Source organism: Aethalodelphis obliquidens, unplaced genomic scaffold (genome assembly GCF_003676395.1).
Source record: "Aethalodelphis obliquidens isolate GAN/ISIS:26980383/991018 unplaced genomic scaffold, ASM367639v1 scaffold8, whole genome shotgun sequence".
In the NCBI taxonomy this organism is placed as follows: domain Eukaryota; kingdom Metazoa; phylum Chordata; class Mammalia; order Artiodactyla; family Delphinidae; genus Aethalodelphis; species Aethalodelphis obliquidens.
The window spans coordinates 1,594,620-1,618,425 of NW_020837952.1; the positions used below are offsets into that span (position 1 = coordinate 1,594,620).

Here is a 23,806-nt window from a genome sequence, read left to right on the forward strand (position 1 = left end):
CAGAGTTTTATTTAAAGCTTAACATTCACTTTTTCAACCTCTGGTCAACAAATGCACTATTACTAAATAATAGTTTTTTTCTGGATAATGGTGGTTAAGAATTATCTGTGGTGATTCTGGTACCTGAGTTTCATCTATTTTGGGAAGGACGTTTATATGTAGTATAGCAGAGGCAAATATTAATGAATTTCTGTTCCAGAAGTAAGACTTATAAAATAACACATTAAACACGTGTACTCTGTAATATGAAAAATACGTCTCTGGTATTGTAGTGCAATGTTTTGAGGTCACTCATTGATGTTCAGTCATTTACTGAAACACTGTTTTTAACAAAATATTTATGTACTGAGATACACATTTTAATTTGTAATTTTGCTCTGGTACATTGAGGAGGTGCTTTACCCAAGTCTACTGATGGAATCTGACATTTGGAAAAGGGGACAAAACTTGAAGAGGCTCAAAGGCATCCTGAGAAGAGAAGAAAGAGAAGGAAGTGTAAAAGACAGTAGGTAATCTCAGTTTTCCATGAAACACAATTTATAATTTAGTTGCATTTCATTAACCCAAATTACATACACTCACAAGAATGCACATTGAACTGCTTCAGTCCTGCCCCTCCTTTACCTCAAAGCAGATGGAAATTAGGTGGCAGACTGGGAAGGTTGCCATGGTGTACTGGCTACAGGGATTTAGTAGCAATCAAAAAAAGGCTCCAGAGTCCCTTCCCCCAACCATCCAAATGTGTGTTTCTCTTTTTTTCTCTCAAGTCCTTGTCTTAATTAATTCCATGTTATAGAGAAATCAGGGTGAGATTGATTTACTAGTGAGAAAAAATTTTTACTGCCTCCAAAATTGTTTATAGATGCATTGATACTGTTAGAAGTAAAATACTGATGAATTATAACTGGTCCATTTTTATGTAGAGCTAGCCACACAAAAAGTAAGAATTTATTTTTTAAAAGTCTTATACAACATGCCCCCCATCTTTGAGACTTATATTTCTTACTGGTTTTTATTCCCCTGGATGACCTGCCGGCATCTCAAATTCAATATATCTAAGTGAAATTAGTTATTTTTCTCCATTACCCTCCTGAGTATTCTATACTCTCAATTATTCTATTCTCAATATCAGTTCATTGTCACCATCTTTCTAGTCTATCAAGCTAGAGTAAAATAATAATAACTTCATATAATATTTACTATGTGTCAGGCGCTATTCTTAGCACTTTATATATATTATTAACTGATTTAAGTTAATCCCAATTAATCGCTAAATTCTGTCAATTATATTTCAAAATTGTCGTAATAAATATTTGCAGGATGAACAAATGACTAATCATCTAAAGCTTGACCAATTTTATTAGCCAAAGGGCTTACTTAGCTCAAGGGGAGGATGTGGCAGAATATTTAGGAATTGCTCTTTGAGTTTCCTCTTTAAGCATTACATGTATAAATCCATGAGCCAAAATAGTAGAAGATAACCCTTTGTAACATATTGGAATCATCCATTACACCAGTGTTTCCTAAATGTGCTGAAGTAACTAGGGTGCTAGTTAAAAATACTGATTCCAGTTCCGGCATTGAAGAGTCTGATGCAGTAGGTCTAATTCAGTAAATAGTGTTCTCTTAGAATTAATAATTTACTGCTTGGAACTAAAGAGTTTCAATGCTTTGGAGTAGTGTGATTCAGTTACTTCTAAATTCTGATAACCCCCAGATAAATTGACAGAGAATTACTCTCCAGACAGTCATAATTCTGAAAGACGCAACTCCCAGTGATGTCCAGCTGCAAAAGGTTTTGGGAAACATTTCTCCATTTTCCTTTAGATTTAAAAATCAATTATGCATGTGCAGAAGAAAGGAAAGGCTGCTCAGCCTAAAGATCATTTCTCTATTCCCCTTAAACATTGATTGTGCATGTATTGAAGAGAAAGGATTAGAAAAGGCTGCGGTTTTTTTTCTTCATCTGCTTATAAGAACAGCAACGTGTTATTTAGTATACAGATTATAAGAGATGCAGAGGTTTACTCAAGGTAGCATGCCCTGAAATAAGTCCCTCCTCATGGTAAGATTGTCTCTGGATTTAGCATACTTTACTAAATAAGCTCAGTATTAATATTTTTAAATGATTTCAGTATTTTTAGGTATGTAAGAGAGACTTCACTCTCACCCTTCGTGTTACTAAGCAACGTATCATACAGTTGCCAGGAGACAGACTAGCAAGCTTGGGGGTAGTTCAGTTTTCCCTCATCACTTTGCATACCACATGACTGTACCCTAGAGAGTTTTACAGCCTTAGAGAAAAGAGAGAAAAGTTAATGGCCCATAGAAAGGATGGAAAAAGAGACCAGGATGAGGGAATAGAATAAGGAAAACAGCAAGGTATTTGAGAAGAGTGTGTGAGGTTGGATGAGGAAGGCTATTATGCAATTTCCTTAAATGAGTCATGAAAAAACCTTAAGTTGCCAGTGCTCTATTTCATATTCTGTATGCTTCTATCTTTTCTAAAAGCATATTAGACAGTAAACTTGGAGAAGAGCTTTCAGATAATATTCCTGAATATTTTCAGAAGGGTGGAAATCAATTGTAACTCTTACAGAAGACTGCCAATTACAAACACATTAAACAAGTCATACATTATTTAAAATTCCAAAGTCAGATATACAACACTATTTCCTTCCATTTCTCCCTGAAAATAGTAAAAAAAGATAGTTCTAAGAGGGAGGTTATAATATAAATGTTCTTGGACAAATTTAGAAAAAAGGTGGTTATATAGGCTCCTGGGCGGTATGTATTTCTGTACAAAATTTAACAAATCTAAATAAAGAAGGGAAAGAAGAAGCTATTGTGCTCTACCTAGAGGACTCTTGTATCTGAAATAAGAAACCAGGCTCTAGGTTTCATTGTGTGCATGTGAAAGGTTGAGTCTTTGTGTCTCTGTGGTATTTACTGTTGCTGGCAACCAGGAAGCTCCCTAGCGATTGTTGCTAGGTCCTCAGGGCCTCTGTTTGCCTGAAACCTTAATCAATGCCAGAAAGACCAGAGATAGAAATCGTTGCGCAAAATCCAGAGCCTGTTGTCCCCAATGGTCCTGCTGCAAACAGTCCATCTTGTGTTCAGTGAAAATCAGTGTAAAATGGAGACTTCACACAAAGAGTTCATCCTCAGCTTCCTCTTCACGAACTCCAGTGCTCTCAGTGCAGAGCACTAAGAGGACCCTGGGGGGATGCTTTAATAAAATAAGGTTTATATTCTGGTGTCACCAGCTTTGACTAAATACACAGTAAAGAGTCTGAGACAGGGAGCACAGACAAGAAAGATTTCGTTAGATTTAGATGACTTCCTATTCTGAGGTAGGGTGGCCCCCTTAATGTTTGCTGACAGCATGACACTGTAGTGACCACAGAAGCCATGGTGCAAATGATAGCACCATTTCAAATAGGAATCCAGAAGATTCTGATAAAGATCCATGCCAGCCATATTCAGTATCTTGTAAGAATATACATATACATCGATCTGAATCACTTTGCTGTACAGCTGAAACATTGTAAGTCAACTATACTTCAATTAAAAAAAAAGATCCATGTCAGCATCATCCCCAGAATAACGGACACTGTCTCTTGAAATTAAACATCAGCTCTTAGATGAACCTCACAATCAATACAGCCCACTTACTTAAGCCATCCTGTACAGATGCAGGCTTTAAATTTTGTTTCCTGTGTAACACCTGCCCAGTCATAGACAGTTTTAGCTCTGAATTTACCTGGAAACAACTATAAATCTGGGGTGAGATTTATTATAAAGCTAAGACATAATATCTACTTAAAACCAGGTATCTAGCCTCCAAAAGTAGGACTGAGAGTTACTTATTATTGTCATTATTACTAATTTTTGAGCACCTAATCAAGGCTAAGGAGTTTGTATGTATTATCTAACTTAATCCTTAAAATAATTCTAGGAGGTAGGTATAGTTATATTCACATTTTTCCTCAGTTGAGGAAACTGAGGTTCAGAGAAGTTAAATAATATTCCCAAGGTCTCTCACAGCTAATAAGTGGCAAAATGATAATTTAAACCTGGACCTATCCTGCTCCAGCTTTTGACTCTGAACTACTATTCTATGTATTCCATTTAATAGAGAATGCTTTTCATGTGGGAATAAATTGTGTAGTACATCATTGTGTCAAGGTGAAGAGTATAGGCTCTGATGTTCCTCTGTCCCCTTGTAGGGTAGTTGAAACTCAGAACGTCTGCTCTCTCTGTGGTTGGCTTTGCCACAATGGCTCTACCAGGACAGTCCTCCAGAACCCTGCAATTCCCCATCCTTGCATTTCCCCAAATCTAGTTATTCCATATGTAATAACACCTAGTGGAGTCTTTAGATGGATGGCTCAGATTGGGCTCTGCAGTCCCAGTCCAGTCAAGCTGGCAGTTCTTTTTCAGTGTGAGGAAGGCTTGCCTCTAGAGCCTTCCTGTACTCACCTGATCTCTTCTTCTCATTTCCTTATCTAATAAGAACAGGAGATCATTTTTAGGGGCTGTTTAGTCTGAATTCTAATTTAGAAAAGAAAGCCTTTTAAAAGAACAATCTGGATAGCTGTAACATTTTACATTGTCCAGAGTGGTTTAGTGCCTTGGAGCCACATTGTCTCAAACTCTTCATTCCAGGGACCTCCCTGGCAGTCTAGTGGTTAAGACTCTGTGCTCCCAATGCAGGGGGCATAGGTTCAATCCCTGGTCAGGGAACTAAGATCCCACATGCCGCAAGGTGTGGCCCAAAATTTTTTTAAAAATAAAAGGAAAATATTTTTTAAAATCTTCATTCCAGAATAAATCTTGCCTTTCTCTTTGCATAACCAACTTCATTGAATTGATATTTCAAAGCAAAGAAATATTTGATGATTAAAAAATATTTTATTTAAATGGGCTTCCCTGGCGGCACAGTGGTTGAGAGTCCGCCTGCCGATGCAGGGGACACGGGTTCGTGCCCCGGTCCGGGAAGATCCCACATATCGCAGAGCGGGTGGGCCTGTGAGCCATGGCCGCTGAGCCTGCGCGTCCGGAGCCTGTGCTCTGCAACAGGAGAGGCCACAACAGTGAGAGGCCTGCGTACCGCAAAAAAAAAAAAAAAGCTTTCATTCTTCCATATGCACTGGGCAAAAAGCTTGAAATAGTTACATTCAGGTGGTGTGCGGTGGTCTGCTTGTAAGGGCTCGTGAGAATTGATTGTATGTACCTCTTCCCAGTTCTATATTTAGTGATCAGAATCACATTGGTAGCTTGAAATTGGTCATGAGGGAAGAATTTACACATGGAAATTGGCCAGTGCTACAAATCGGGGCTTTTTTCCCTCTCTGAGAGCTAGTTGTTAAACATTTACTAGAGAACCGCTAAGAGAGGAGTTCTCAAAAAGCAATGCATCAGCTGTTTAACTTCAGTGAAACATAGTCAATCCTTGTGTTACTGGCATAATGTTGCTGAACTTCTCCTGTATTGTGTAAATGAAGTCCTCAGCTCAGTGATGTGTACTAGTACAAGTATTAAATGAGGGCATACAGCTTATACCCTTCAAGCATAAGACTTGGTAGAAATTATGTTCGATATTTGACATAAGGCAGGCTATGGTACGATACACATCTTGTCAGAATGTTGGGTATATCTGGGAATGTCTAAGAGTGAAAGTAAAAGCAGGTTGCAGGGACAGCATAATTTCTCATAACAGCATCTGTAGGTAGCTTTTGGATTCTGAGATGATAGCCCAAAGAGTCTTTATTGAAATCTATAGATAATAGGCCTAGTCTATAGATGATGGGCCTATGTGTGAGAAGCCTATGACCCAACTTAGAATGGTAACTGTTAGAAAAATGGAATTTTCTATTGCTAAATGATGTGAGAATATTTATTTCTTAATTTATTACTATGTGCCAAATATGCACATTTTACAGATGACAAAATTGAGGCACAAAATGTTTATAAGTAAGTTTCTGAAAGATACCAAGTATATATTAGAGCCAGAGTTCAAACCCAAGAAGTCCAAGTTCTAATCCTTTATAGGCCTTCTGGTATATTTTTTTATGTTAAATGTAGATCAAGATTAACATTTAGGTTTAACATAATATATAGAATACCACTAGTTCAGTGTTTTCAACCTTTGACCATCGATCCCTTGTAAAAAATACATTTTGCATTCATATTATATATCCGAAACAGAATAATACTCTTACTATGCATAATGTCATCTGGTATTTTCTACCTAAAATTCTATTCTATTTCACCTTTTAAATGCTGGCCACAATTCACTAAATTGATTTCTTGACCTACTAATGAGTAGTAAACCTACTGTTTGAAATTCACTGTACCAGATTTTTGTATATGTGGCTTCATGCCATGGCTCAGTTTACTACTGGTATCTTATTTTATTTTATTTTTTATTTTTTTATTTTTTACGGTACGTGGGCCTCTCACTGTTGTGGCCTCTCCTGTTGCGGAGCACAGGCTCCGGACGCGCAGGCTCAGTGGCCATGGCTCACGTGCCCAGCCGCTCCACGGCATGTGGGATCTTCCCAGACCAGGGCACGAACCCATGTCCCCTGCATCGGCAGGTGGACTCTCAACCACTGCGCCACCAGGGAATACCTGGTATCTTATTTTAAAACAGAATTTCCAGTACTCTTATTTCCTTTCCAGTTACCCTATGGTCTAGTAGCAAAGTCCCTTGAAGATGGACCTATGATGTGAAAGATCTAAGAGGTAATGAAACGTAAATGAGGCTGATGGCAGTGAAAATGGAGAGGAAGAATCCAACATGAGAGATTTAGAAGCAGATTTTTCAGGATTTGGTAACTGATAGGACTTGAGTGTCTAGTGTCCCTCCCCAGATGGTACAACTCATAATGTCCTAAGTGTCGAGGTGGGGCAGGGAGGTGAGATATAGGGTGTGGAGTCATGGGGCAATAGCCAGATGCAGTGACCCATCAAGTTTCCAGGCAAGTAGAGCTTAGGTTACTACATTCTAAAGCTGAATTGCTAAATCCAAATGGGTGAAACAAGAGGGGAGGCAAGACCTGAAACAAACTAGATGGAAACCCAGAAGAACCCCTGCCTGCAGAAATTCTAATGATCTGAGAAGACAACAGAAAAGTGAATACTGAGGAAAAAGCAAGCAGATGATTCCTATCTATGGGTCTGAGTGTTCCCTGAGAGTTTAAGTGAAGGAGAAGGTGGTAGGCTCAAGATGTGCTGGACACTGTCCAGGACTCAAAGATTAATACATGGTTTCACTCCTTTAGGAGCTCAAAGTCTAGTGCAGCATCTTATAAAGGAGCATCATTAAGGAAAACTTTTACTTTTTTACCATCCCACAGTGCTAGGAATAATGAATTTGTGTAGTGCCTTATAGTTTACAGAGAGCTTTCACAATTTATCTTATTTAATCCATTCAACAACCTTGTGAGATAGATATTCTCATTATCTTCATTTTATATATATAAGAAGGCAGAAACTTAGGTCTTGAGCTTAAGTATATCTAAATTTAGGTTTCATTCTCTTTCTACTAATTCAGAGCTATTTATCAACAATAAACTGTAACCATTAAATGAAATTTACCTGATAAACTTTCCTACCATAGAATATGTGTTGGGAAAAGAGCATAGTTGCTAGAAGATTCTATGATTAAAAACAAATGTCTGATACCATATCACACATATTAGGATGGCTATAATAAAAAACGCAGATAATAACAAGTGCTATTGAGGATGTGGAGAAATTGGAACCTCATACATTGCTGGTGGGATTGTAAAATGGTGCAGCCACTTTGGAAAACAGTTTTGCAGTTCCTCAAAATGTTCAACACAGAGTTACCATATAACCCAGCAGTTCCACTCCTAGCTATATACCCAAGAGAAAAGAAAACAAATGGCCACGCAAAAGCTAGTTCACAAATGTTCATAGCAGCATTATTTGAAATAGCGAAAAAGTGGAAACAACCCAAATGTTAATCAACTGATGAATGAACAAATAAATTGCAGTATATCCTTATTATGGAGTATTATTCAACAATAAAAAGGAATGAAGTACTTATACATGCTACAACATAGATGCACTTTGAAAACATTATGCTAAGTGAAAGAAACCAGACATAAAGAGCCACATATTGTGTGATTTCATTTGTATAAAATGTCCAGAATGGACAAATCCATACATACATAAAGCAGATTGATGGTTGCCTGGGACTGGTAGGGAGAAGGGGTATGGGAAGTGGTTAGGGGAAATGGAGAGTGACTTCTAATGAATACAGAATTTCTTTGCAGGGTGATGAAAATAATCTAAAATTGATGTGACAGTGGTTGCACAACTCTGTGAATATACTTAAAACCATTAAATTGTGCACTTTAAGTGGGTGAATTTTATGGGTTAGATATAATTGAATGGGTTGATTATATCTAAATAAAGCTTTTTTAAAAAGAAAGATGATAGCCATGAAAAAAATTATTTCCTGGTTCTCACTGAATAGGTCTAGAAATAATTACATGCTAGTAGCAAAGAGCTCCCTTAGCACCAAGATTGTAAGTTGGAAAAACTATTTCAGAGCATTTAGGAGGTCAGAGAATCCTAGAATAGAATGTGATAAAGGGATCTAGCTGTATGACAAATGTATGAGCCAACCTCTCTGAAAAGCATGGGGAGAAAAGGTGCTGATCTAAGTAACTTTGGAAATGAGTGGAGCCTGTATGACTAAAAGTAAACGGAGTCATACATAAGTACTATACTCTAGTCAATAAAGTTGTTTCCCACAAAGGTACAGGTTAACAATTCTGAAACCAGTATACATCCATACTGGAACTGAACAATCAGGTAAATGGATGGGGAATGGTGAGAGCCAGATTTCTTCCTTAGTGCTGGAGTTGGAGGTTACAGACAAGCAAGAGGAGAAAACGAAAATGATCCATGTGATAATGGATTAGAGTTCAAGACATCAGTGTGAACCCATTTTTAGCTTGATATAGATACAATTGTTACATATAGAAATATTAATAAATATGTGTGTATATATACAGATTAGTATACATACATATATTTCCTTTCTCTGTCAGCTGAAAGTGCCTAGAAGCAATGACACACCCCAATATGAACAAGCACACCTATCTTGTATTTCTAATAACATTCTCTTGTAAAAGGAACCAGAGCTCCATGGAGAAATGGCTGATTCTAAGACTAGGACGGTAGGGCTTCCCTGGTGGTGCAGTGGTTAAGAATCCGTCTGCCAATGCAGGGGACATGGGTTCAAGCCCTGGTCCGGGAAGATCCCACATGCCGCAGAGCAGCTAAGGCCGTGTGCCACAGCTACTGAAGCCCACGCACCTAGAGCCCATGCTCCGCTGCAACAAGAGAAGCCTCTGCAATGAGAAGCCTGCGCACCGCAAGGAAGAGTAGCCCCCGCTCGCCGCAACCAGAGAAAGCCCATGCACAGCAACGAAGACCCAACACAGCCAAAAAAAAAGGCTAGGGCAAGAAATATACAAGATGATCCTGGAGCATCTTGTAGCGCCAGAAAGTAATAAAGTGCTCAAGAAACCCCACAATGATGGGGTTATGTCAAAGGGACACAGGAGTGGACCGAAAGAGCCCAATGGCCGAAGCTGGAGCAATCTGAGCACAAATAAATAAAGTAATATTGGATAAAATCAATATCTGATAATTGAATGAATAAATAAATGCAGGAGAATAGACAAAATTCCTATGCAGAAGAATTCCAAAGAATTTATGTAGATACTCCTCCCTTAAGGAGATGGAATATACCTTACCACTCCTTAAGTGTGGGTTGTGCATAATAACTTCCTTCCAAAGAGTACAGTATGAAGAGGGAGGAGAGGAGTACCTTTACAGTGGAAAAACCTGACAAACATTACCTCAGCCTAGTGATCAACGTTAACATCATCGGTGATAAGTCATGTTGATAGCATGAACCTCTGTTACAATGTGATGAGAACTGCATTTTACCACTGTGGTCTTCCTCTTCAAGCCCCACAGTCCCAGGGTAATCATGAGAAAAACATCAGACAAATCCCAATTGTTGCACAGTCTATAAATATCTGACCATAACTCCTCAAAACTGTCAAGGTCATCACAAAGAAAGTCTGAGAAACTGTCATAGCCAAGAAAAGTCTGAGGAGACATGTTGACTAAATGTAATGTGGTATCATGGATGGGATCCTGGAACAGAAAAAGACATTACATAAAAGCTAAGGAAGTCTGAGTAATGTATGGACTTCAGTTAATAATAATGCAGCAATATTGGTTCATTAATTGTAACAAATATATCATACTAATGTAAGATGCTAATAATAGGGGAAACTGTATGGTGTATATGAGATTTTTCTTTATACTATCTCTACAATTTTTTCTGTAATCTAAAACTATTCCATAACAAAAAAGTTTATTTAAAAAAAATACAATTTCCTACTAAAAAGAAGCAGAGCTTTTTGGAGAAATGGCTAATTCCTTGTCTGGGGAATAAAATGTACAGTATGAGCCTGAGATACCTTGTTATTCCAGAAAGCAAGTAAGTTCTCAAAAAATTAGTTGGATTGTGTCAAAAGGACACAGGAGCTAACACGAAGAGACTCTTCTTGGTAAAAAATCAGACACCATAAGCATTCAAAAGAACAATTACTGCAATTGATGGAAACACACTGGTCATATTTTTAAAATCACGATTTCATGAAGAGATTTTACAGAGAGAAAGTGAGAAACATTCATCGCTATATTCTGAAAATTGGCAATATAAAGGTAAAGAATTAAGCTTTATCCTATCTTTTCCATATAAACTATGTTTCAGGCAACCAAATAGCACTTCTTCACAAAATAATTTTAGCTGATAAATGTAGGGGAAAGTCCAGGATTAGAAAATCACTCTTGCAACTCACTGTCACATCATTGCTTCAGGCAAAGATCACCAAAGGATGATACAATTACAGGAAAGACTGATGGGGAATTTTACGATGGAGGGCTCAGATAGTCACAGCCTGAACCTACTGATGAGTCTTAGTGTCACTAACAGTTGAGTAACCAGAAATTGTGTGCTTTCTGATGTGGTGCGGTATGAAGCACACAGCACTACCTGTGATCTTTGAACCTGGATCTAAGCAAGCATTAGCACTGGCTTAAGATTTACAGGAAACATGGAGGATAGAGGGACAAGTTAAAAGAACCATTAAGAAGCAAATAAACAAGAATGGCCCACATTCTTTTAATTATTCAACAGGACAATGGCATGGAGATAAAGGGGAAAAGAAATGGCTTTAGATGAAAAGAAATGAGACATAACCAAAATAATGTGTTCCCCTTATTTGGATTCTAGTTGAAACATGCTGATTATAAAAATGAATTTTTTTAGATAATTAGGGAAATCTAAAAATGGACCAAGGAATTGTTATAAATTTATTAGGTATGAAAATGGCATTGAGGTTATGTAAGAAAATGTTCATATTTGTTAGAGATGGATATTGAAGTATGCAGGGGTGAAATGACATGAAGTCAACTTTAAAGTAATAAATCAAAAATGAGAAAGGGATAGATGAAGCAAGTGTTGCAAAATCTTGATAATTGAAGTATCTAGATGATGGGTATATAGCAGTTAATTATACTATTCTCTCTACTTTGGAATTGTTTGAAAATAATCATTAACATTTTTGAAAAGCAAGTTGCAGAAGACCTACACCATATTCCATTTTTGTAGCCAGTGTTGTGGGCTCTATGATACACTGCCCAGATCTCCCTTTACTGAGGGCTTGTTGCCCCAGCTGCTGGGTGTGCTGTTGGCAGATGCCCTCAGCTGTCAGCCGCTTCAGAGACTGCCTCAGCTATAGAGAACTGCCTCGCCCAAAGTCATGCCACTTCCTGAGGTGGCTAGGTCCAATGACTGACTGATGTGGCAGTATAAAGCCCTGATCATCTCAGCCCAACTTAGTACAACTCTGAAGGGCCATTCTTGCTCCAGAGAGCTCTGTGGGGTTGGCTAAGGCAGCTGTGGGGCCTGCATGACAACTTGACATCCCTCTGTCTAATCCTGCCTGCTTCCTTTCCCCCACTTCCCCAGTTGTTGATCCCAAGGACAAGCCTCAATAAACACTGTGCATGCACTATGTACAATAGTCAAGACATGGAAGCAACCTAAATGTCCGTTGACAGATGAATGGATAAAAAAGATGTGGTATATGTATATACAATGGAATACTACTCAGCCATAAAAAAAGAATGAAATAATGCCGTTTGCAGCAACATGGATGGACTTAGAGATTATCATACTAAGCGAAGTAAGACAGAGAAAGACAAATACGATATGATATCATTTATATGTGGAATCTAAAATACGACCCAAATGAACTTATCCATGAAACAGAAACAGACTCACAGACATAGAAAACAGACTTGTGGTTGTCAAAGGGGAGGAAGAGTGGAGGAGGGATGGACTGGGAGTTTGGGGTTAGCAGTTGCAAACTATTATATGTAGAATGGATAAACAAGGTCCTACTGTATATAGTAAAGGGAACTATATTCAATATCCTGTAATAAAGCGTAATGGAAAAGAATATGAAAAAGAATGTGTGTGTGTGTGTGTATAACTGAATCACTTTGCTGTACAGCAGAAACTAACACAACATTGTAAATCAACTATACTTCAATAAAATAAATTTAAAATTAAAAAACAGAAAAAACACTGTGCATGCTAAATTCCGTCTCAGAGTCTGCTTCCCTGGGAATCCTACTTGTGACAGTCTAATGGGTTGAACTGTATCCCCCCCTAAAATTCATATGTTGAAGTTCTAACCTCCAGTACCTCAGAAGGTGATCTTATTTAGAGATAGAGTCTCTAAGGAAGTAATCGAGTTAAGGTGAGGTCATTAGGGTGGGGCCTAATCCCCTGGTATTTTTATAAAAAGGGAAACTTGGACATATCTGAATTGTGGGAACATGTGCAAAGTTCTCTTGCAGAGTTTGGCATTACAAGTGAGGGAAGTATGGAGGACTTCCCTGGCAGTCCAGCGATTAAGACTCTGTGCTTTCACTGCTGAGGGCGCAGGTTCAATCCCTGGTCCGGGAACTGGGGAACTAAAATCCTGCATGTCACACAGCGCGGGGGAAAGAAAAAAAAAAAAAGGATAATAACAAGAGAAGGAAGTATGCACAAGCACAGAAATCTATGTCCCTTCATAAGGACCAAAGTACAGATAGGAGACTTTCTTCGGTAACATTCACTTCTGGTCCTTCTGGGTTTGTTTCATGGCCAATGGAATGTGACAGAGGGGAAAAAAATCCCTGCTTCCATTTTTAATGCTTCAGGAAACATGTTGCTTATATGAACTCAATGGTGAATCACCTGAAATGACTCATTTATGTAGTTTTGAGAAGAGATTCAGATTTCTTTAATTCTAATGTTGACTGCAGTAGGAAACAATGTGCTTGACCTCATTCTACATCTTACCGGAAAATAAGATTAATGTTTACCTCAGAACAGTAATATGAGGCTTAATGTTTCAGAGGAGGTTTGTGACGAGTAGTGTTTAAGATATCCAACCTGTTTGGGCTGCAACTGAGTTTGCCTGTTTTCTTGTTTAGCTAAACAGGAACCCTATTTTGTTCTTCCTTTAGTACCAGCCTGGGTGCCTGGTATTCCCCCAGAGGCCAACAGTCCTGGACCTCTCACCTTTTGAGGATGATAATTAGGGTTCCTGAAGCCGTAGCCAGGTAGGTCACTGCCTCTGCCCCTTGTGTGGTTACATTACTGGAGGGTATGCCTTCCCTGCTGCTCAGGTGAAGAGCCCTTCTTCCACAACTAACACTTTTCATACCCAGGAGGATCGCTTAGGGCTGAGCAGCTTCAAAAAGGCAATTAACATAAAGTGGGAAAGCAGTCCAGTCTCAGAAACTTGGCAACCAGAGGGACTGCAACTCAAATTACACATCTAAATGTTGGGAGTAGGGAACAATGAAAAGCAACAATTGCTTAGTGGACATTTAAAACCTATTTTCCTAAAGCAACAATCATGTCTCTTTTTTTTTAACCCAAGGTAAAGGACACTGTTGAAGCTCTTCTCAGAAAACAGGTGGGATTGAGGAGATTTATTTATGACTTACTGGAAGCACAAACAGAAGCTTTTATTGTTGATAGCTAGGCTGGGTGGATGCCAGGAGACACATCCCAGAGGAGCTGTGCTGCCAAGCACTGACACAGAGAGAGCTGACCTAGTCCTTTTTTATGCTGACTGCCTACCCAGAAATTATATTAAAGAACAGTATTGGAAGACCCAGTCATTTAAAATAATTATGGAGACTTTAGAGCAATCCTAATTCTAAGGAACCATTTGAAGGGAAATAGAGAAGGAATATAATCATTAGCTTTATGTGGAACTACTGTTCAGCTTGTGTAGGGAAACTGCCTTGAGACAGCTCTACATGGCCAAGCATTCAGTATCATCATCCTTCCTGCTCCTTTGAAACTACAAATTTAAATTCAAGCTTTCAACAAATGCCTCGTAGACACATCCAGGGGAAAACATTGTTGTAACCAATAATTTTAGGTTTGGGAATATTTTTCAGATTCTGAAGTGAAAGTCAGAGGGGGAAAGGGACAGTGTGTGCATGCTGGGAGGTTTGGGGGAGAAGGGAGAGGGAGGAGGAGAGGAGAGAGAAAGATCAACTTTTTAGGTAAATAGTAATTTACAATGCAGGATAATGCATACATTTTCTCAGATTCAACAGAATCATAAAATGTCAGGGCTGGAAAGAGTTTTAGCGATGATTTTCCTGTCCCTCACTGGTCATCTTACTGATGAGGAAAAGTGGAGTGACCTGTCCAAAGAGGCAGAGCCAAGTGGTGGCAGAACTGGGCTGAAAGCCAGGTGTGCTCACTCTTCTCCTGGCATCCTGACCTCCCATCACATCTGCATTTAATTCCCACCTTGCCTGACAGCTCTGGCCCCTCAGCCATCAGAAGTTTTGGACAAAGGGAACAGTCAGCAGATGGGATTGTGATTCAGTGCAATTGCCTTCTAGCCTTGTCTTGTATCATCACATCCTAAAATAAATAAATCAATTCTGATTTTCAACCAGCTCTTATTTTTTTAATCTTTCATTTGGAAAATGTGACACTTAAGTGTAAAAGAAGAGGAATAGCCCCAAAGAATTTTTTTACAAAGCAATTCACATTCTATGATCTTTTTTAATGGTATGGATCACACACACATCCCACAACTGTCTAGGTAGTATCATCTGCTGCAGTCTCATATCCCCTCCCCCCCAACAATAATTTTTTTCTCTGTAGCCACCTGAGTCCCAAGGATTTTACCAGGATGCAGTCCAGGGACCACATGGGACTTAAGGTGTTGGCTCTTCCAGATAAGCTGATTGAAGCCATTTAGCTTGTAGAATATTGGGGGGAGGGGCATGCATGGTAATTGGTATAATATAAAATATAATAATAGTGTGTGTCTAGAGCTCAGCCTTGGGTCTTTAATTACCTTCTTCTCATCTTTATTATTGTCTTGTACTCTACTAGACATACTGTCCCCTCAACTACCAACAGGCCAATACAGTAATTTATGTTTATTTCTTTGAGGTACACACAATCAAAAACAAAAAAACTACGCAAATATGGACTCTTTAGTATGAATTCTTAGCAGGTGGCTGATACTTGGCACCCAGAATACTCCAAGCATCTGAGTTTTATCTTGTCATCTAATGCTCATTCCCTATTTCCTTATGAAGTGAGGGAGATAATCCTCTTGCTTTCCTCACCTGGTCTCCAGGACCCAGGTGAGAGCATATATGGGGGCAATGGTGAGATGCTCCTCAAAAATGGGGAAGTAAAATTTTCCAGATAAATGTTTAAAAATAATTAGTGTCTGTACAAATACACCCTTTTTGTCTTAATACAAGAGTTTCTGATTCTTTTAGGCATCTAAAAGAAATTTATATGTAACCTAATAGATCAGCAACAATTAATTTTTAGGCATCTACTCAGTGTTCACTGATATGCTGAGCAATGTGGAGGGTAATAGTAATAGCTAATGTTTATTGAGTTCTTACAACGTGCCAGCCATCTGCTGAGCATTGTACATGAGCTGCCTCATTTAGCCTTATAGCCACTCCTATGAGATGGGTACTTTTACTATGTCCGTCTTAAATATTAGGAACTAAGGCACAGAGGAGTTAGCCATTTGCCCAATGTCATACAGCTGGCAAGTAGGAGAGCCAGGATTTGAGCATATTTTGATTCCAGAACTTATGATCTTAAGGAACTATAAATCATGGTTCCTACCCTAAGTAAATTTATAGTCTAGTTGGGAGAAACATGACTAATACACCAAAAATGTATACCACATGTGTATTGTGCCTTTGCCAAGACTGTTCCCTCCACTGAGGAGGCCAAATCGTGTGTTCAAGGCCTGGCTCATATATCATCTAAGGGCCTTTTGTCTCCACCACGCTGGAGGTGGTCTGCCTTCCAGGGTATAAGAGGTGACATTTTTTTTTTAGAAACAGACTTTTAATAGATTTATTTATTTTATTTGTTTATTTTTGATGTATTAGTCAAAAATAAATACATTAAAAACAGAAACGTTCCTGGTGGTGCAGTGGTTAGGAATCCGCCTGCCAATGCAGGGGACACGGGTTCGAGCCCTGGTCCAGGAAGATTCCACATGCCATGGAGCAACTAAGCCCGTGCACCACAACTACTGAGTCCGCACTCTAGAGCCCACGAGCCGCAACTACTGAGCCCGCGTGCTGCAACTGCTGAAGCCCGCATGCCTAGAGCATGTGCTCCGCAACAGGAGAAGCCACCACAATGAGAAGCCCACGCACTGCAACGAAGAGTAGCCCCCACTCGCTGCAACTAGAGAAAGCCCACGTGCAGCAACGAAGACCCAACACAGCCAAAAATAAATTAAAATTTTTAATAAAGTCTGTTTCTAAAAAAAAAAAAGTCACCTCTTATACCCTGGAAGGCAGACCACCTCCAGTGTGGTGGAGACAAAAGGCCCTTGAAGAGATGACATATGAGCCAGGCCTTGAAAACACAATTTGGCCTCCTCAGTGGAGGGAACAGTCTTGGCAAGGGCACAAAGTCTGGTGGCATGAAGGACAAAACTCCTAAATGTCAGACTAAGCTCTGGGAAGATCAATCTGTTTGGGGGGTATAGGGCACTGGGAAATGCGCCTAAGTAGGGATAAACTACATTTAAGGATAAGACCCATTTGGAAACTATTATTTTAGAGATATGTTGAAGAATGAAGTAAGTAAAACTTTTAAATTATCTTTCAGAGTCCAGTGAGAAGTTAGTCCTAGTTTTTTTAAACAATCTTATTGGGATATAATTCATATACCATACAATTCATCTTTTGAAAGTGTACAATTCAATGGTTTTTATTTTTATATATTTTTATTTTTTTATACATTTATTTATTTATTTTGGCTGCATTGTGTCCTCATTGGTGTGCGCGGGCTTTCTTTAGTTGCAGCAAACGGGGGCTACTCTTCGTTGTGGTGCGCGGTCTTCTCATTGCGGCAGCTTTTCTTGTTGCAGAGCACCAGCTCTAGGCATGGAGGCTCAGTAATTGTGGCACATGGGCTTAGTTGCTCCTCGGAATGTGGGATCTTCCCAGACCAGGGCTCGAACCCATGTCCCCTTCACTGGCAGGTGGATTCTTAACCACTGCACCACCAGGGAAGTCCCCTCAGTGGTTTTTAAATATTCACAGAGTTGTGCAACCATTACCACAATTAATTTTAGAACATTTCATCACCCCCCAAAAGAAACCCATACCCATTTCCACCCTTTGCCCCAGCTCCTGGTAATTTACTAATCTACTTCTATCACTATGGAGTTGCCTATTCGGGACATTTCATATAAACGGAATCATATGATATGTGGTCTTTTGTGACTGGCTCCTTTCATAAATGCTAGATTTTGCAACTCTATGATTTGTCATTAAATAACCAATGGTTATACATTTTCAATTGTATTAGGAAGGAATAATAGTAAATATTCGGAAAACAGTCAGTGGGGCAGGATGGTAGTGTAAGAATAAAGACCCTGGGCCAGGAATCAGGAGCTTTGAGTTCTAGACTTGTTTCTGCTTTTAACCAGGTGTGTGATCTTGGGCAAGGCAGCACCTCTCTGGGCCCCAGGTCACCATCTGTAAAATAAGAGGAATGGGATTAGAACAGTGATTCTTAGCCTTTAATGTACAGCAGAATTACATGTGAAGCTTTTTGAAAAATATACAACCCTGGACCTCATCCCAAGATGTTTCAAGAGTCCTGAGGTAAGTTTGTTGCTTGACAAAAGTTAAGAATTTCAGGGCTTACATGTTCTTTAGGTTTCCTTCTAGATCTGAAAATTTGTTTACCTGTGAGGTTAAATTTATTTACCAAAGCATTTTGCCTAGACCCATACCTGTGGCTTTTGGTCAAGTCCCTCTGTCTGTGGTCAGTAATTACATCAAATGGAAGGTGCTTATGATGATGCTCTGGATGCAGCAGTTGCTGGTGGCAGTGGTCCTGGGCGCCTGACTTGAGCTCATTGTGAGTCATAGTAAAACTAAGAGCAGTTTGCCTTTCCGAATGCTTCCCACTTTACCACGGACAGAAATAACTGAAAATAAGGAACAAGCTATGTGAGTAAATAGCATACGTATAGTGTATTGCTAAGAACTGAAATCTGTGAATGTGAATGTGTGTGTGTGTCTGTGTGTGTCTGTGTGTGTGTGTGTGTGTGTGTGTGAGAGAGAGAGAGAGAGAGAGAGAGAGAGAGAGAGAGAGAGAGAGAGAGAGAGAGAGAGAGAGAGAGAGAGGGAGAGAGAGAGAGAGAGGCAGAGGCGGGGGGAGGGGAAAGAGAGAGAGAGAATGCTTGACATTTTAAAAGCCCATTTCCCGATAGACAGCTGGTCAAATTCCTAACCGGTGAGGCTGGGAAGAGATACTGAACACTCTTTTTTTTTGTTTGTTTTACGCGGGCCTCTCACTGTTGTGGCCTCTCCCGTTGTGGAGCACAGGCTCCGGACGCGCAGGCTCAGCGGCCATGGCTCACGGGCCCAGGCGCTCCCCGGCATGTGGGATCTTCCCGGACCGGGGCACGAATCCGTGCCCCCTGCATAGGCAGGCGGACTCTCAACCACTGCACCACCAGGGAAGCCCCTGAACACTCTTAAGGGGAAGTCTTGAGTTCCCTATATTCTGTTTACATGAAAAATGTAGACATTTGACCTTCTCCTTGAGTATTAGCAATTTGTTGCTCCCGTTCTTTTTTATCTCTCTTCAGCTGCCAAACACCTTCTTAAAGCAGAAGGGGAAGCTAAAATTACAAGCTTGGCCTCCACTTAAGAAAAAATAGAGAAAGAAACCTCACAAATGTAAATGAATTAACACTCACTATTACCTAATATGCAGTGTTCAAATTAGCAGGGAGAGTTACTTGCTTCCTAATTTAGATTAGCTACAAAATCAACCTTCAGTGCATGTTTTTGTGGCCATCTTACATCCCTCCTCAAAGCTTCCTTTCACTAGGTATAAAATAGTTTTATTCTATAAACCTTATAACACTTTTCCTTTTGAGTTTACTATGTCTGATGATTTTCATGTCCTATTTCCCTTCATCCCATTTATCTCTATGCACAATTTTCTGCTGTATAGTTTTTCACATTTTTTTTTTCTTTTTTTTTTTTTTTTTTTCGGTACGCGGGCCTCTCACTGCCGTGGCCTCTCCCATTGCGGAGCACAGGCTCCGAACGCACAGGCCCAGCGGCCATGGGTCACGGGCCCAGCCTCTCCGCTGCATGTGGGATCCTCCCGGACCGAGGCAGGAACCCGCGTCCCCTGCATCGGCAGGCGGCCTCTCAACCACTGCGCCACCAGGGAAGCCCGTTTTTCACATTTTGATATCTCTGAAATCAGGAAGCATCTCACAACCAATGGTATCTGAAATTCAGTGAAATATCGTAAGTTCTTTCTGAGTGAGCTTTTCTACCTCCTACCAGCCACTGAATGATGTTCTTCCTTACAACCATTTGGTTCTGATTCATAAATTGTGTAAAAGTCTTGCCTTATTTTTGTGAAATGATTTGATATTAATATAATTCCAATAGCACTCTGATGTATATATTCATAAGAATTGGCACATAAGTCTACCTTATTTTAATGACTATATGATATTCCATTATTTGAATATATCATAATTTTATTAGCCAGTCCCTACTGATATTATAAATAATGTTCAGATAAACATACTTTGTATACTTACCTAATTATTTCCCTAAGATACATTTCTAAAAGTAGAAAATTACTACTAGTATTAATAGTAATACGAGTGCAGCAAGCTTTCCTGACACTATGTTTTCATGTGTTAACTGGGCTATAAACCTTTATTTCTGGTCTAATGATGATCATTTCCTTTCTCTTATTCATTTTTTTAGTGTAGTAAAACATATAACATAAAGTTTACCATTTTAACTATCTTTAAGTATACAGTTCAGTGACATGAATTATATTCACATTGTTGTGCAAACATCACCATCATCCGTCTCCAGAAGGACGATCTTTTTTAAGGCTATATATTGCCAAATTGCCCTGTAGAAGTAAATAACTGCTGTTCCTCACAACAACTTATTTATCTATTAAATACATTTGTTGAATAGTCTCATGTGTCGAGCAATGTACTAGATACCCATAAATATCATATTAGTTAAGATGGTTTTGTTGCAAATGACAGAAAATCCAACACAAACTGACAAGCAATAGTTTTCTTTCCAAGTATGGCTGAATTCAGTTCTTTTTCCATCACCAGGACTCTGTTTTTTTCTCTCTTTCTCTCCTGGTTGTGTTCTCTCCAACTATTGCCTTCATTTTCAAATATATTTGTCTCTTGTGGTATGAAAATAGCCCTGCGCCCAATGACCATGTGCGGAAGAAAGAGGGTGAGAGAGAGAGAGAAGAATTCCTCTTCCAGTAACTGAAGACAGTCCTGAGATTTACTATGATTGGAAAGGCTTAGAGCACGTGGCTCACCTAAACCAGTGAGGCCACAGGAAATGGAACAATAACTGGCTGATTTAGGCCTGTGTCTTGTCCTCCACCCTGGGGCAAGGTGTTGGGGGAAGCCGCATCCAGATCACAAAGACCAAGAGCAGAGAATTCACAGAGAAAATCAGACATGTTGCCAGAAGAACAGGAAGGGACACTGGTGACAAAAACAATGTCCACTTCCATTCAGGAGTAGAGTGAGGGTATCATATAAGAAACCATATCACACATCTATAAAAATGCAGTTAACGAAGAGAGGAAGTGAAGTTTTGTTCAATATATCTTTTTTTTTTTTTTTTTTAAGGCATATATAGTGCCATGTACTGTACTAGGTACTGATGCTATAAATGTGTTAAAAAAAAATTCAGCCATGGCCTTCAGGAAATTTATACTCTAATGAGGAAACAGACATATAAACAGATCTAATAGGCTGAGTGTCAGGAGAGATGGGGGTGCCGCAGAAGCCCAGACAAGGGCACCCACAGTCCAGCCTGAGAACACAGGAAAGGCTTCCTGGAACAGATGACACCTGAGCTGAATCTTGCCGTGTGACATGAAGAAAGGTAGAAAGAGACTTCAAGGTAAAGAGAACTTCATGAAATGGTTGGAGGGGAATTATAAATAGTTCAGTATCCAAAAACTAACATCTGTTGAATGCTACTATATGCTAGACACTACTATATGCCCTTTTCCTATAATATTGATGTTTCATATGATTAATATGTTCAGAGAAGAGTGAATACCTGGCATCCTGGAAGGAAGGTTCATGAAAAGGAAAACAAAATAAAACAAAACATAACAAAAACAAACAAATAAACCCAGAAAGATCAGGCTGATAAAAGCAGGTTGGAATCAGATTATGGAAGGGCTTTCAATATCTACATTATACCTAACTCAGTAGGTATTAGGAGCTAATGAAAGTTTTAGGGCAAGGGTTTGACATGATCAAGGCTGTACTTTATAAATATTTTCCAGATTTGATACCTGCAAGATGGGAGAGAATGGAGAAAATTGTATTTGGAAGACTATTGAAGAGGTTGCTAAAATATTCCAGCCAGAGGACAAGAGTCCCTTTCTACCCTCCTGACTCTCAGACACTGCTGACCTTCTTGTAAACTCTCTCCACAATGCCCTCTGGAATCTTTGCTTCATTAGACCAACCTTATATTCTTAATCTCTATAGAGTATACCCTTCTCCTCCTTGCCCTAACTGAAACTTTTTTTTTTTTCTCTCAGGAATTCACTTCTACTGAGCCCCCTTGAGCAGAGGTAATTGATCATCCCATTGGACCAGAGCTTGCCCATTTGCAAACCGTTTCTAGCCATCTCGCTCCTCCTGTGAGGACCATCCACCCCTCCCTCATCTTCCAGGCTTCACTTACTCTCCCCTCTTACGTTATACTCTACTGAAAGTTCTTTGGCAATTGTCATTTAGATGCTAAATCCAATGGGTTTCATATTTTAACTTGGGGTATTTGATTCTATTGACTATTGTTTCTTGACAGATTCTCTAGAAATTATTTTTTCCTGTTTCTCCTCATACCTGACTGGCCATTCTTCTTAATCTCTTTTGCAAGTTCTTCCTATCCCCACTTCTTAAATTTTATTTATTTATTTATGGCTGTGTTGGGTCTTCATTTCTGTGCGAAGGCTTTCTCTAGTTATGGCAAGTGGGGGCCACTCTTCATCGCGGTGCGCAGACCTCTCACTATCGTGGCCTCTCTTGTTGCGGAGCACAGGATCCAGACGCGCAGGCTCAGTAATTGTGGCTCACGGGCCTAGTTGCTCCGTGGCATGTAGGATCTTCCCAGACCAGGGCTCGAACCCTTGTGTCCCCTGCATTGGCAGGCAGATTCTCAACCACTGCGCCCAGGGAAGCCCCCTCTATCCCCACTTCTTAAGTGTAAGTGTGCCTTGGGCTCCTTCCTCAGCCATCTTCCCTTCTCACCTGCCATGCTCCTCTAATGATTTGAATCTCCACCCAAGTGTTGGTGAGCTGACAGCTCACAAATCCACACCACCAGCCCCAGGCTCTCTCCTGAGCTTTAAAAATTTACGTGTCCAACTGCCTACTAAGCAGCACTAAGTCAATGTTTCACTGAAAGTCCAATTCCACATGCCTGAAAGAGTAAACTCTTTCCCGTCTCCCCAGGCACCCAAGCAAAACCTAGAAGTCACTTCAACTCTTCAATTTCACTAATCACTTATAATCAGTCACTGAGTATTGTTAATTCTGCCTTTTTACTGTCTCTCATAGCTCTCTTCTCTCCGTTTTCAGTATAACTTCTTATTTGTTTGTTTATTGGCTGCATCAGGGCTTAGTTGCGGCACGCGGGATCTTCGTTAAGGCATGCGGGTTCTTCATTGTGGCATACGGGCCTCACTCTAGTTGCAGCACACGGGCTTCTCTAGTTGAGGCGTGCAAGCTCAGCAGTTGTGTTCTGCAGGCATAGTTACCCCACCTGCATGTGGGATCTTAGTTCCCTGAACAGGGATTGAACCCGAGTCCCCTGCATTGGAAGGAGGATTCTTTACCACTGGACCACCAAGAAGTCCCCGTTTTCAGTATAACTTCTTTAATTTAGGATCTCATTATCCTTTGCCTAAAATGTTAGCTTTTTATTTTGAAGATTTTCAAATATACATAGAGTATAACAAACTCCTACATATCCATCATCTGGATTGAATAACTATTAACTTTTTGCCATAGCTACCTCATCTATTATT

At 39.7% G+C, this 23,806-nt stretch overlaps 2 long non-coding RNA genes across 4 annotated transcripts in view; one reads left to right on the top strand and one right to left on the bottom strand.

Moving 5' to 3' along the window:
• The window catches only part of LOC113620407 (uncharacterized), a 26,633-nt gene extending 11,491 nt beyond the window's left edge, over window positions 1–15,142 (top strand). Inside the window, exons 4-6 of one of the 3 annotated variants that reach the window (XR_003432761.1) lie at window positions 391–509; window positions 13,651–13,746; window positions 14,070–15,142. This is a non-coding gene — a long non-coding RNA (uncharacterized LOC113620407). The remainder of the gene's footprint in view (window positions 1–390; window positions 510–13,650; window positions 13,747–14,069) is intronic. The other 2 variants (XR_003432762.1, XR_003432760.1) reach the window with 2 other exon arrangements.
• Window positions 15,143–17,786: 2,644 nt separating this feature from the next.
• LOC113621294 (uncharacterized) lies at window positions 17,787–19,076 on the bottom strand. Its single transcript, XR_003433118.1, has 3 exons — window positions 18,963–19,076; window positions 18,459–18,656; window positions 17,787–18,198 (listed from the first exon to the last, which is right to left on the bottom strand). It is a non-coding gene; the product is annotated as an uncharacterized LOC113621294 (long non-coding RNA).
• Window positions 19,077–23,806: the final 4,730 nt, after the last annotated feature.